The following is a 15828-nucleotide window of genomic DNA, read 5'->3' as shown; positions in this document are numbered from 1 at the left end:
CGGAAGAACTTACGCAGAAGAGTTCTGGTAATGCAGTGTTAGTCTGCATGAGAATATGAGGGAGAGCTGAGGCAAATTTGGTGGGCTCAGGAGCAGATACAGGGCATAGAGACATGGAATACAAGTCTTATTAATTTTGTTATTTAGAATAACCTGTGGTAGGAAATGTATGATAATTAGCAGTTTCTAGGCCAAGCTGTAGTACATGTGTTCGTCAAAGTTTGTGTTTTGGGCGTTTTTTATTTTTTTTAAATAAAGATCGCATTTATTTGAATACTAAAATTCAGCTTCATATGGTTCCTGTGTTAGAGAGAGAACTTGTCAGTGAAGGTGCTGACAGTACAAATTATTCTTTTGGAACTCTAAAGCCAGCTGTATTTGAAAGAGTTCTGATTGCTCTAACATACTTTGCTTACTTGGTATAACATATATTTTTTAAAAAGCTACAGATGAAGCAGCATTTCTGATGAATATATATGCAATACTACTAGCTGCATAATAAGGACACAAGTGCTATTCATGCATTTTTACTAAAAATTTGTGCTAGCCCTGTCACACTGGATATTGCCATTTGATTTCTCGCATGGCTTTCTTAGAAATGCGGCACTGTTTGTACAATAAGTATGATTGCAGCTAGGCAAAAAAAAAAAAAAAAAAGAGCCAAACAAAAGGTCTCTGCTCAGAAGGTATATTTTTACATGATTTCATAAACACTTCCCCCCTCTTCATCAAACATGTCATGTTTTTAGTTCAGGGTAGCAGAGAGAGAGTTCTGACGACTTTAAAAACCTCACTGAAGGCCTCTACCCACATTGATCCAATCTGAAATCTATGCTGATTTTTCAGTGCTCTCTGAAAGAGGATGCCTGATAGCAGGAGTATTTAATTAGACCTCAAACTACTCTGCTACTGTGCCCTAGTAGTTAGCCAGAATTCAAGAGCAAATAGGACTGCTTTAATTAGACAGAAACTGAGATAAACATATTCTTTGTGCAATGCTTATTTAGAAACGTCTTACATATGGCACCGTTTCCAGAACAACAGGAAACTTTATTTTAAGTTCCAAGTAAGCCTGGGTTTAAGAAGCCCTGTCTCTGTTTCCTTTCAGTGTTGTGTTTGCAGCTCTTTACACTGACCCTCTCTGTTCCCATTGCAAGCAGCCAATATTGCAGTCACAGAAATAACGATCACGCAGACCTCTTGTAGGTATGGTTCAGGATTAAGCAATCCCTCTCCCCACCTTCCTCTCTTCCCACGCCTACGCATTGCAATTGCTTGTCACGCCAAAGGGTAAAGTAAGCTGTGGCATAGGTCCAGTTTAATAACAATAAACCTAAGAATAAGGAAGGGGGGAATTGGTCCAATTTGTCACCTGGTTACACAAATGCTTGTTCTGGTCTGAAGGGCAGAAGTTAATGGGAGGAATGAGTGAATGACTGGGGATGGGAATGCACAGTGCTGAGGCTGTTGTGGCCATGAAAAGATGCTAGTCCAACTGTGCCCGAATGTTGTCATAAGGAAAATACTTGTTAATCCATCACTGTTGGTTCTGACTTGCTATGAAGTCTACTATTTTGGGTGGCCACTATCATGTGAACAGCTGGTTTTGCCAGGCAAAAAGAGTTGATTGGACCTTGTCTAGAGCCTGAAGTGCTTGCTGCTTTAAATGAGTCTGCGCTTGTCTTTTGATTTCAGCTTTGTGTCCTGGTGACCATTATTACCTTTCCATATAGAACCACCTTTCATACACACTATACTGGAGAAGCTGTTAGCTCTGTTCCAGGAAACATTCCAAGGACACATTTTCTAGTAAACTCTACAACCATGTGCAGCGATCCACAGTGTGGGCCTCTGGATTGCAAATTCGGGTATTTCTGTGATTTATTTTTTTTTTCGAACGAGTAAAGAAAGAGTTATGTCCTTGAGTCTGCAGAATTGTATTCAGGAAAATGCAGCGGTCAAGATTCTGTCCGAGGAATAGGCTAAGCAATGTCACTAGCCCTGATATTTGAGCTTTCTCCAAATATATGCAGGTATGCAAGTAGGTTCACACTGTCTTGCTTAAATCACTGTGGAATACTTTTACCAGCAGTTACCGAGTTGAACCACTGTGAACTGCAATTTTCAGCTCACTTTCAAAGTTCTGACTTAGAGGGAATTGCCTTGATTTAGCTAAGCTTGACCTATGAAATCATATATGACTCAGCCTGTCTCCCTTGTAAAGTGGACAGAGACTATGATATGTGATACTAATAAAAAGAGAGAGACTATTTCCTAGTGTGAATGTGTTTACTACACTCACTGAGGCTTACATATTTAAGTTTGAATGGCAGCATTTTCTTGAAAGAAAGAAATAATAACTAAAACCTGAAATGTGAAATTGTTTTAACTGGGTTTCAGTCTGGTCCCTAAGATAGAGATGTGCACATTACATTAATACACAGGGCTGAGATCTTTTAACTGATTGTATTAGCAAATAATTGCACTCAGCACCACATCTACACCTCCAGGGATGGTTACTTAACCACTTCCCTGGGCAGCCTGTTCCAATGCTTGACAACCCTCGTGATGGAAAAATTTTTCCCAATATCCAATCTAAACCTCCCTTGGTGTAACTTGAAGTCATTTCCTCTTGTCCCATCACTTGTTACTTGGGAGAAGAAACCAACCCCCACCTCTATACAACCTCCTTTCAGGTTGTTGTAGAGAGTGAAAAGGTCTCCCCTCAGCCTCCTTTTCTTTAGGCTAAATAACCCCAGGTCGCTCAGCTGCTCCTCATAAGACTTGTTCTCTAGACCCTTCACCAGCTTCGTTGCTCTTGTTTGAACACTCTCCAGCACCTCAGCATCTTTCTTGTAGTGAGGGGCAGAAAACTGAACCCAATATTTGAGGTGTTGCCTCTCTAGTGTCTAGTACAGGGGAACCATCACTTCCCTAGTCCTTCTAGCCACACTATTTCTAATACAAGGCAGGATACTATTGCCCTTCTTGGCCACCTGGGCACACTGCTGGCTCATATTTAGCCTGCTGTTGACCAGTACTCCCAGGTCCTTTTCCACTGGGGAGCTTTCCAGCCACTCCTCCCCAAGTCTGTAGCTTTGCATGGGGTTGCCATGACCCAAGTGCAGGACTCGGCACTTGGCCTTGTTGAACCTCATACCATTGGCCTTGGCCCATTAATCCAGCCTGTCCAGTCACGAGCATGGAGAACTATAGTAAAATAAACCAGCATGAATTGCAATCTCACCTTCAGTTTCTTAAGCAGATCACTAAAAACCTTGTTTAGGTGCTGTCTAAGTTTGTAGAAGCATAAAACCTTTTGAGAACTCAAAACAATATAGCTTGTCTGGTAAGAGACGCAGTGGTATTTACCTCCAGCTCTGTACCTTGCCTGTAGTTGGGAAAGTCCCATTTGTGCTACAAATATGTTTAAGATAATTTAGGTAACAGCTGCTACATTTGTCTTTTGTAACCTGGGGGATTCAGCCTACAAACTCTGTCAGTACACAAAACAGCTGACCCGTTTCTGTACCCATGCTGTCTGTTCCCCACTATCCCTCCCCCCTAATGCTTCAAATAGAAATAAAACTTTACACTTCAGATATGGCAACCTGACACAGGAGCAGCACAATTATCATCACCAGCCATTCATATCAATGTCTTAGGTTTTTTCCCTACTGATCCTCTCTGGCAACTTTTTAGAATTGCTTTGAATTTATAATTTGTGATACCGGGAGTTTTAAATGTACCAGTAGGTTACATTTGATTGACTCACTATTAAATACAGAGGCCCTGCTGTGGAGCCCACAAGTCTGTAGGAAGACAGACTTCATTGCAATATGAGACATGCATTCTTTACCTTGTTGAACATTAATGTCGTTGCTGCATATGAGCTGTGCTCCATGACGCATCCCAGAACGCTTTGTGTCCTGATCATTTGAATCAGGAAACCTGCTCAAAAATGTATTGACTCCTTTTCAATGATGATTAGGGCATGGACTAGGGCATGGCCAGGCGGATTCCCAGATTCCGGGATCTGGACAGGCTGGACAGATGGGCTGAGGCCAATGGTATGAGGTTCAACAAGGCCAAGTGTCGGGTCCTGCACTTGGGTCACAACAACCCCATGCAGTGCTACAGACTGGGAGCGGAGTGGCTCGAAAGCTGCCCGGCAGAAAAGGACCTGGGGGTGTTGGTGGACAGCCGGCTGAGCATGAGCCAGCAGTGTGCCCAGGCAGCCAAGAAGGCCAACACCATCCTGGCCTGCATCAGGAATAGTGTGGTGAGCCGGACTAGGGAAGTAATCATCCCCCTGTACTCGGCACTGGTGAGGCCTCACCTCGAGTACTGTGTTCAGTTTTGGGCCCCTCACTACAAGAAGGACATTGAGGTGTTGGAGCGTGTCCAGAGAAGGGCTACAAAGCTGGTGAAGGGTCTGGAGAACAAACCTTATGAGGAACAACTGAGGGATCTGGGGTTGTTTAGCCTGGAGAAGAGGAGGCTGAGGGGAGACCTTATCACCCTCTACAACTACCTGAAAGGAGGTTTTAGAGAGATGGGAGCTGACCTCTTCTCCCTGGCGACAAGTGATAGGACGAGAGGAAACGGGTTCAAGTTATGTCAGGGCAGGTTTAGATTGGATATTAGGAAGCATTTTTTCACTGAAAGGGTTATTAAACATTGGAATAAGCTGCCCAGAGAGGTGGTGGATTCACCATCCCTGGAGGTGTTTAAGAAAAGGGTAGATGAGGTGCTTAGGGACCTGGTTTAGGAGTGGTGGTGTTTTTATCAGGGTAGGTTAATGGTTGGACTTGATGATCTTAAAGGTCCCTTCCAACCTCACTGATTCTGTGATTCTATGATTCTATGATTCGTGGTTTTGGAAGAAATCTTGAGTTGCCCTCCTCTAGACCAAACTAGAAAGGATAAATCCATGGGGAAAGATAAGAGATAATGCTTTCTGCTGTAAAAACTGCTTAAGAGAATGGCTTTTTTTACTGTTTCTCATAGTTTTTAGTTTTTTTTTTTTACTTATTTTTAGTGAGGGGCCTGGTCATCATTATAAGTGAGTGTATTCCCAGAGCACTGCTAGTAGCCATGTTGGCAGGATGCTGTTCTTCAGTTAATCATCACAGCTTGGTTAGAAACAGTTCAAATTCGTCTGAGATAAAGCACTGTGGTATTTATGCATATGTTTCTATGTTGCAGCACTAACAACACCCACATTAGATATCTTAAAGTTTGCGTGAATAATTCCAAGCAACCTGTAACACAAGGCATAAGCTAATATTCTTAATATTTGTAAAGACCAAAGAAACCATTGTAGTGAGTACTGGATAATACAAGCAGTTTCCTTACAGCCTATTAAGTAAATGCAATTATAGCTCCAAAATCTTGCCAGCCTATCTGCTAGTTCTTGAAGTAGTACAGGTGGTACAATTTGAGAAGTGGGCCTTCAAAATATAACGGAGGTAACAGAGGACAACTGGAAGCGTCAAGATGGGAGCTCTCTCCATACGTAGGTGATTTATGCTGTCTTGATCTGATGGACAAAAGAGTTCTCCAAGGGACAGGCTATCCATACAGACAGCCTGCCTTTGAAATAACAGCTCTTTTAGAAGACCTTTCTTCGTGAACCTGGAGCTTATGAAGTTTTGTATCTGAAACAGACATATTTATATCCAAGTAAGATGAATAAGATCAGTCTGTCAGGGTAAGCACTGAACCTGTAAAGTCCCATTGTGACAATTCTACACAAAATAAGGCAAAAAAAATCAAAAGTCAATAAAGGTGGCTATCAATAAGGAATTTGTAGAACCATGAGGATAAGAAGAAAAGTAATTCTGGTAACAAACTTTCTGATTTAGTGCCAATGTCCTTTTTGGCTATGGGTTAGAAAGCGAAACATTTGCATCCGTCTCTCTGCAGGCACCAGATTGCTAATAGAGGCAACAGAGCTTGCAAATCCTTTGGTAAAGATCCAATGTGGTGAATGGATGAGGAAAACGTGTAATAGCTTCATTGGACACTGAAATTGGTATTGAAACAATAACAGATTTTTTTTCAGGATCAGACAGAAAGAAATCATGGAAATACATGGTTTGGACTATGTGAGGATTCCAGTTTGGGATTTTATTAAAAAAACCCACAACAAAATGAAAAGATTCTTATACAGATTGGGGTTATTTAACCTTTTAAAACATGTTTTTATCTTAATCTTGATAAAATTTTAATGAAAAATGATGTTGTGAAACATGAAAATTATGTTCTGGTTTTAAATGTTCAAAATTAGTTGTTTCCGTTTTTTTCAAACAAAACATTTTATTTTGATAAGACCATGAAGTACTAAGAGACATTTAAAATCCTCTCCTTCCCCCAGAAATACCATATTTCTTGAATGAAGCCAAGTTTTTGAATAACATTGTTCCAAATAAATGACATTTTTGGTGGTTTTATTACTTTATAAAGATGCACTGATAGCACTAATCCAGTTCTTACCCACTCTCATAACATCCTAGATGTTACATGTAAATTCACAATGAAGTACAACCCTTTTAGTGTGAATGAAAACCGTTTTTCTTCTTTCATAATTTTTCTTCATGAATTATCCTCCATTCCATATTTGTGTGCTAAAATATTATTATATTATTATAGAAATTGTTTGTGAAATATAAAAATTTAAATAGCTTGGTATGCTATTAGCATCCAATATCCTCTGAATAATGGCATTGAACTATAAAGTCCCGTTATGACTGTTCTATGCAGAATGGGGCAGGGGAACTAGAAAAGGATACAGAATGTCTTTACTGTAACTTTTCACCCCCTCTTACTAAAGGAGGTGGTAACTCAAGAAAAAAACAGCATAACCAGGGGCACTGTTAGGAAAAATAGTAGAGAAGCTTGGGAGCATGACTTTTAGACCACGTTCATCTTAGAATCTGTAATAATATTTGTTGCTTTAAAACATAAGTTTGCAAATTGCCTAAGGTCAACATGACTTCGGAAAATCAGAAAAAAATTGTGATATATCATCATTTTTCAAATGTTTCTAGAAATCTTTTTTAAAAAATAAGAAGAAAACTAGAGAAAGTAATGAATCTCTTGCTAATGGCAGTTCTCTTTTCAGTAAGCTAATTCCCGTCTCTGTACATTTTTTCACAGTAATTCTCACCACACATGCAATTCACACTCTTTTCTGTGATTTTTCACAAAAAAACCCAAAGTACAGTATCTACTGTACTTATTCTGTGGTACTATGTATGAGAATGTTTATACGAGGAAGAATAAGCTGAGAGATGTGTGGGCGATAGCTTTGTTATTATGGAAAGACTAAGCTTGAGAAATAAGCTCTAGTCACTATGGCAATGAACTTAAACTTGCTATGTGCCATTGTAAGGTTTTTTAAATTCCATTTTTCTTTCTTTCCTTCCTTTTTTTTTTTTTTTCAAATGTAACAAACAATGAAGGAACAAGTGCGTGTTGATTTACAGCACAATTCTCCAAACCACATCAAGCTTAATGCACAGATCCTGTGGTGCTGGAAAATGAAGAAAAACTGAGACAGAAGGGGCAAGAAGAAAAAAGAGAGGAAGAAAAGAGAGAGAATACCTGCATAATAATTTATCAGCCTTTCTTGACAACAGTTTTGCTACTTTCACCTGTATAACTTTAAATTAATTTTGTTCAGCAGATACTTAACATCTAATTTTACTTTGAAGTTTGGCATGCAGAAATGAAATGCACTTTTCTACACATTGCTTAGTTTCAGGCGTGCAATTGAATGTTATAATTCATTCACTGAAAGCTACCATTCCCATTGGGGCTGTTCACGGGACTATTGGTAAGCTTTCAACTGTTTAATAAAGCAATTCATAATACACAAGCAACTGACAGGATGTAGAAAAAAAACATGTTCTGTCTTTAAAACTGAGCTGTACTAATAATGAATTGTTAGTGGAACAACAGTTTCAATCGCTAGTCAGGAAAATAGAGGTGATTATATGATTTAATCATAGAATCATAGAATGGTTTAGGTTGGAAAGGACCTTAAAGATCATTGAGTTCCAACCACCCTGCCATAGACAGGGACACCTCCCACTGGACCAGGTTGCCCAAGGCCACGTCCAGCCTGGCCCTGAACACCTCCAGGGATGGGGCCTCAACAACCTCTCTGGGCAACCTGTTCCAGTGCCTTACCACCCTCAGAGTGAAAAGCTTCTTTCGAATGTTCAATCTGAACCTGCCCTCTTCCAGTTTAAAGCCATTACCCCTCGTCCTATTGCTACATGCCCTAGCAAAAAGTCCTTCCCCAGCTCTCATGTAGGCCCCCTTTAGGTACTGGAAGGCCGCAATAAGATCTCCTCGGAGCCTTCTCTTCTCAAGGCTGAACAGCTCCAACTCTTTCAGCCTCTCCTCATAGGAGAGGTGCTCCATCCCTCAGATCATCCTCATGGCCCACCTCTGGACACGCTCCAGCAGGTCCATCTCCTTCTTATGTCGGGGACTCCAGAGCTGGATGCAGTACTCCAGGTGGGGTCTCATGAGAGTGGAGTAGAGGGGCAGAATCACCTCCTTTGACCTGCTGGCCACACGTCTTCTGATGCAGCCCAGGATACAGTTGGCCTTCTGGGCTGCAATCGCACACTGCTGGCTCACACTGAGCTTCTCGTCAATCAGCACCCCCAGGTCCTTCTCCTCAGGGCTGCTCTCCAGCCATTCTCCACCGAGCCTGCATTTGTGCTTGGGGTTGCCCTGACCCAGATGTAGGGCCTTGCACTTGGCCTTGTTGAACTGCATGAGGTTGGCTTGGTCCCACCTCTCCAGCCTGTCCAGGTCCCTCTGGATGGCATCCCTCCCCTCCAGCGTGTCTACCTTGCCAAACAGCTTGGTATCATCGGCAAGCTTGCTGAGGGTGCACTCATCCCCACTGTCCATGTCGCCGACAAAGATGTTGAACAGTACAGGCCCCAGTACCGACCCCTGAGGAATGCCACTCATCACTGGTCTCCACTTGGACATTGAGCCGTTGACCGCAACTCTTTGAGTGCGACCGTCCAGCCAGTTCTTTATCCACCGAGTGGTCCATTTTTTGAATCCATGTCTCTTCAATTTAGAGACCAGGATATCGTGTGGGACAGTGTCAAACGCTTTGCACGAGTCCAGGTAGATGACATGGGTTGCTCTTCCCTTGTCCACTGCCACTGTATCCCCTTCGTAGAAGGCCACCAAATTTTTCAGGCATGCTCTTTGGTCTACATGTAAGCCTTTCCTGTTGATGTAGGAATGAATTTCAATAGCTGTTACAAATTGAACAGTTTTGTCAAAAGTGCTAGAAGTAATCAAAAGGAGGTAAAAGAGGACAAGTTGCTTTTGCATTACCAATAATTTAAGTTCTGTATGTTAGCTGAAAAGAAAAAATAGATTAAGCACTATAAGCATTGTAGTTCATGCCAACAAGCGACACAAGTCCTCAGTTTTACAATACTGGAAGTCATAGCTCAATTGTTTAAAGGAAAAGGATGTGTACAGAGAACCAGGTTATGCTGGATGTGTATGTGTGTGGGGAATAAAATGTAACAGATTGGATGAAATAGGAACTTATCAGTCCAATCCTGAAATTTTGATGCTGGCAAAGAGTCAGTTATCTTTGCTCCAGATGCAGCTTGTACAACATTTTCTAAGATCAAGCTCTCTAATAAAATATAACATAACAAGTACATTGCTGGTGAGCTGCTGGAAGACATTCAGATGCCATAATAACGCTATAATCAGCACTCAAGAAGAACAGGTATAAATATGTAACATAATTTAATTCAGGAAAGTACATATTTTTATAGTATTACTTTCTACTTAGACTTAAATGATTGTTTATACAATCGGAACTGTCAGCTACTAAAATAAATAAATGTAACTGGTCCTTTGTCTCCTTTGTTTCCCTGGCTACTGTGCATGTAGTACGTCAGTGAGGACAGTTAATATCTATATGTCCAGCCTATTGTTTTTCTTCCTCTTATCTCCGTTATTTGTAGACCCGCAGGTGAGCTTTTCCTTTTTTCCCATCAAATTACAGTTTTCATTACAGTGACAGGTGCCATTAGGCAACAAGGAAGCTGATTGCTGAGTGTGGTGAAAATAATTGCTTATGAGTCCATCAGGCACATTTAGGGGCATAATTGTGTTTTCTCTGTTTATCAGTGCAGAATTCAGATTGCCAATATTTAGATACTCTCCTGTTTTTTTATAATTGAAAAGAAATTATTGGTCTGATTGTGAATACCGTGAACTTTCCCAAAGTCAACCCCTCAAAAATCAGTATTTTGCATTGGTTTTGACAGAATGAGACACTGTTTTCTGAAGTCTAAATAAAATAGCCATTGCTTTTCTTTCAAGGTTGCAATTCCTGTTCATTATTATGTAGCACAATCATCTAAATCATTCCTTGCAAATCTTTTACTGCTTAAACACACCCACACCCACACCCACAGAACCCCTTCAATTGAAAGCAACAAGAGATTCGTTGCAGACTGAGTAACATGGGATCATTTTGTGATGCTTTTTTGGGGGCAATAGCTCTTGACTGATAAATGGGAAGTAGGAAATTGATAGTTGATCGGGGTTTAAAGAGAAGTTAAGATTTTGATCTAACAATGCATACCTTTTCTGTTTTCCCTAATTAATTTTAATTTAGCATAAATTCCAATTGGTTATACTGCTCAAATGGTAAATGTAAAATCTTTTTTAATTTTTAAATTTTTTAATTAATGAACGTATTAACTTTCAGGTAGGAGAGGGTAGGAAAGCAAAATCCCAATAATTTAACACAAAAAACAACACCAAAGCCCAACATTTCCAAAGGGATACCTTGCTACTTTAAGTTATGACTTTTCTGAAAGCTTGAATAACTCATAGAAAAGAGCAAAGCTGAATTTATGGAGATAATATAACTGTCTCACCTGCTTCCACCATAAATAGATTGCATTCATCTTAGCTGCCCTCTCTTTGATTACATTTCATATTTGAAATTGTTATTATCCTAAATTATTTCCTGTTTGAAGTATAGATTTTTCAAGTCAGTCTGACAGGCATGCATCTCACTGAGGTGCCTAATTGCCTTTTATCCTGGAAGATACTGCTTGAAAAACATGTGCTTTCTAAACCCAGACTGATTCATACATAAGCAAACTTCTTGACAAGATTATTTTTCAGCATGGACACAAGGCATGTAGAGGTACGAGATCTGAAGACTATAGAAATGAAACCCCTGAGCACCTAAAAATCTCTTATTAATCCTGTAGCAAAAAGCTTTCTACATTAGGATTGAGACTAAATAGTAGATGTTTCAGAAAAAGGGTAAAGATTCTATGTGCTCAGAGACTGTTTTGCCTGATCACCCCAGCTGGGACTGTAACCAACACAGCCGAAGAGCCCATCAGACCACAACCCAAGGCAGTCTGAATAGAGACTATGTGGGAAGTATTATCCTTCATGTGTTCCTGTTGTATAACTCAAAACAAGAGCTCAGGTCCAGGTCTAAAATATTCTTCAAGCATTTAGACCATTTAACTACTTTTGCCGTTCTTCCTATTATTGAAAACCAACCACTTTCCGTTCAAAGCAAATGCTACAATAAATCTTGGTACGGGAATAACTGGTTATAACAGTACAGCAAAATTAAAGATACTGCACATGCAGCCTTTTCTGTCATGTCTGTAGGCTAACAGAGCTAACCACAGAGGGTTGGGGTGCAACATACATCAGCCCAGAAGTGGAGTGAAGCATACGATATTTACGCCTCTAAGGCAATTTTTTTTCTTGTTTCTACACGTGGAGGGGTTAAAAGGGCCCAAAGGAGAGCGGGTACAGAGCAGTACATGTTAGTCCAGGTAAGACGGTGTATCTCTGGAAAGGAGTAGGCAACCTTGACACAGATGCATAAGGTTCTTGTATTCTCTTGCAAAGAGTCTGTAGTACAAATCTAAACCTTGTGTAATACCAAGAAAAATAATTCTCAGTGATAATTACCAGGAACGCTCCAGGTTATCTTTTACTCCAGTGTGACCTAAATATCTCATTAAACAGTATGCGTTTGTGGAATTATATGAAACTCCTGATAACTTGCTTTAAAAAAAAAAAAAAGTTTTTGTTCTCTAAGCCTGTTCCCTTCCCATCAATAAACATCTTTGCAAATTTGGTTTCTCATTAGAATTTCTAGCATCCTAGTGGAAATAAATGTCATAAGATTGTTTTTTCATGCTAAGTTAATATGCCGGTTTTGCAGACTGGAGGATGTTTTCTCAGCAGGGAAATAATAATTCTGAAAACAATGGGTTTTTCTTAATGACATCTAAATCTTCCTAAGATATCCAGGGCTTCAAGCCAAACCATCCACAGCGTGTGTTTGCCTCCATTTCATCAGCGATTGTGTTGGTAACTATGCATTAACAACGATCTCCATTTTACTTATAGGTGTATAATTAGATATATTCAAGAGCTGGCATAGTTAGTGTGTTGAAAGAAGCCCTTCCAGATACTTGTACAATACCCAGCACCAAGACATGACAGTTCTAATAAATTCTAAAGGTTGTGGTATTTTTACAGATAACAGTGTAATATTGGCCCCATACCTGGCTTTGCAGACTTTTGGTAAAATGCAAAGCAAAACAATTTGATGATTTTGTGAATAAAAGCTACATTAGTTTCCCCATTCAATATTTTTTTTCTCAAAATAACTAGTTTTGGTATCAGAATGGCTTAACACGCAATGGATATAAAGGGGAGCAGTTGTATTTACTGTTATAAACTGTCCTTGATTTAATTCTTCCCCCCTCCCAATCTATCTTTAATGGGGTTTTTAACCAATTGCAAGTGCACTAGCGAGGACATGCAGGTAACCCTACATTGGTTCCACTTAGGGCAGCTTGTTTTTTGGGATGTCTGGGTCTTCAGCAACTTGATTCAAACCAAATTTGACCTACACTTGTAGTTCAGACTAGGTTGCTGAAAATTTCGCAGTCTGGGATTAATGGCCACATTGCACAAGCCTGGGCCGCTCAGGCTACGTGTGAGCCGTGGCATCCCTGCCAGGTAAGAGTCACAATGCCTGTGCTAGTGGACATGGCATTTTTCAGGTAGAAAGGTCGCGTGGTGCTCTTACCTGTTGTGCTTGCAGTTGTGAAGCCCAATGTGGCTTAAGGCCATGTCATCGCCCTCTTCTCTTTGACTCAAGAAGCTGTGCTCTACGCCAAGTGATAAAACAAGTCAGAAAAATGCTCTCTTACTTTGACACTGTAATTCTAGACAGCATGCAACATGTAATAAATAGGGGCTTTCAGGGATTTCTTCCCAATTTTTGTAATTGCAAATAAATGAGGGAAGCCTGTAATACAACAGTTAGTGTTTTCCTATACAAGAGCTACTTTTGATCTCAGTCTTGCCTCATTCATTTAGCTTTAGGGTGCTTAAATACCATTAACCAAAATGAGGTAGGCTACATTAGGCAAACAGATATCAACAGTTTTCAAGAAAAAAATATGCTAAAATTAAATTAAATTGCCAGAATTGAAGTTCTCTGTGGAACTTTACATTTTTAAACCTTCCTCTTGATATGCTTTTATAAATGTCAGACTTTGGCTATGTTGTTTTAAATAATACTTATTTAGAGCTTTAGATTTAATTAAAGAGTATTTATTTGGAATATTTTCATTTATCCCTCATTGTCATTTATTCACATTATTGTTTAATGTCATTATTTAATGTGACATTTAAGAGAAGTTTCTGACTGTAACTTCAATAAATTCCATGAATTCAGCTGGTTTCATGACTGCCAAGCTACTATTATTTTTTAACCTCTAAGTTTGACTGCCACAGTTGGTGGAATTTACAAACAGAAGCAGTAATATTGAAAGTCCTAAATGATGATAATCCCCTATTGTAAAAACTTTGTTCCATGTAAAATAAGTCCTACCGCAATTTTTCTGTGAGATCAGGAAAGGTCAGGGAATATCTTTGGCGAGCCTTCTTTGCCAGAAGAAATTACCTGAACAGTGGTAAAACTAATACTAATAAAGTTTCTTATTATGTTGAGTACTTACTGCATTGAACACATCTCCATTTTTATCTACTTTCACCTTCTTAAATAATACTAATAATAATGCAGTTTTTTTTTTGTAAAAAAATCTATTTTAAAAAATAATTTTAAATGGTTCTAAAATTTTACCTGAATTTTCTTATTCTACAAACTTCTGCCTTCTCCTTCATTCTCCACTCCTTTTTCAAAGAAAGCTCAGGGGACTGTAATTCTTTATTAAAAAATTGCATTTGCAAATCTTATCTTATTTCAGACTGTATTTTGTGCTAAGTTTTTCCTAAAATTAAGCCCTTTGTTTCTTAAAGGGGTCTATAATCAATATTTTTATAGTGTCTCAATTGTACTGCTTATTTTAATAAGAAAAAAATTGCTGAAAGTTACATTGATTTTCAGGGGCCAAGGTTGCACAAAGAAATCTTATTTCATGTTAAAAATATGTCCCTGTGTATCTTGCTTGACAATAGAGAGCTCCCAGATAGGAATTGAAGCAGACAATTAATTTAATTTAGTTTTATGTTATTTTAATTATGCCAAATTGATAAAAAATACAAATAAATTTGACAGTATTCTTCATCCTTCCATGGCTGCTAAACTCTGTACTTCTCTGATGCAACCAGCACATACACAGAAGATACAAAAGCATCCAGGGTTTTTTTGCCCCTGTGAGCAAGTTGGTGCTTTTAACAGAGTTTAGCCTCACAAACAGCTTCTGGAAGTTTGGGGTTCATGCTTAACATGGCGCAGTATATCTAGTTAGTCAGTTTTGCAAAATGCCTTTAACACACTTCCAACCAGTAGAAGGCTGCCCAGGGAGGTTGTGGAGTCTCCTTCTCTGGAGACATTCAAAACTCGCCTGGATGCCTTCCTGTGCAACCTCATCTAGGTGTTCCTGCTCCGACAGGGGGATTGGACTAGATGATCTTTTGAGGTCCCTTCCAATCCCTAGCATACTGTGATACTGTGATACTGTGAAGGTAGAAGAGCTTTTAGTATTCTAGTCAATATACATCTGTATAAAACCAATAGTCTGACTGATGTACGGATTATTCATAGTATTTTATTTTAATTGGGTGTTTTCAAGTAGCTGATGTCCCTAAACATTGTTGGTGTTCTGATGTGTGGCTACAGCAAATAAGAATTTTTCAAGACTACAGACTCTCGTATGCCTTACCCTGCAGTAACGTATTCAACGCGAGTCCACCTTGTAGAGATGGTCTAACATAATTTGTCTAGTATCATGCCACAATGGACTAGGCGAGTGCATATGGTCAAAGTACCAAATTTTAGCATAGTAATAGTAATGTCCACACCGAGCAGAACTTTCTGAACTGCGATTGTTTGGTTTCTTGCTGTTCCTTAGCACTAGAATAGAGATAAGATACCCTCAGCTGTATTTCTGCCAAAGCCCAGAACTGAAAGTAATTGTCACCTAGTTAAACTGGCATCTCTCTCATCATGTTTCCCTAGAAATTCCCCTCTTCTGGTTCTTACGCTCATGATATAAAACACAGTACATACAACAGAACAACAAATCATAGCATTAGCGATAGAAAATGTGCCAAAAAAAATTTCTGAGGGTTCCAAAGAAACCTGTAGGCACGGCTTGTTTTAGGAAGCAACACAGCATAATTTACTGTTCAGAAAAGTTCCTTTTTCTCCTTTCCTGCCTTTATCCAAGGTGTGGATTTTTCCCAGGCTGGGTATCAGTGCAACATTTGGAAGCATTAATCTCTCTGTATTGC

Source organism: Vanellus vanellus, assembly GCF_965231255.1.
Source record: "Vanellus vanellus genome assembly, chromosome: 4".
NCBI classification, from domain to species: Eukaryota; Metazoa; Chordata; class Aves; order Charadriiformes; family Charadriidae; genus Vanellus; species Vanellus vanellus.
Note: the sequence above shows the minus strand (reverse complement) of the source record.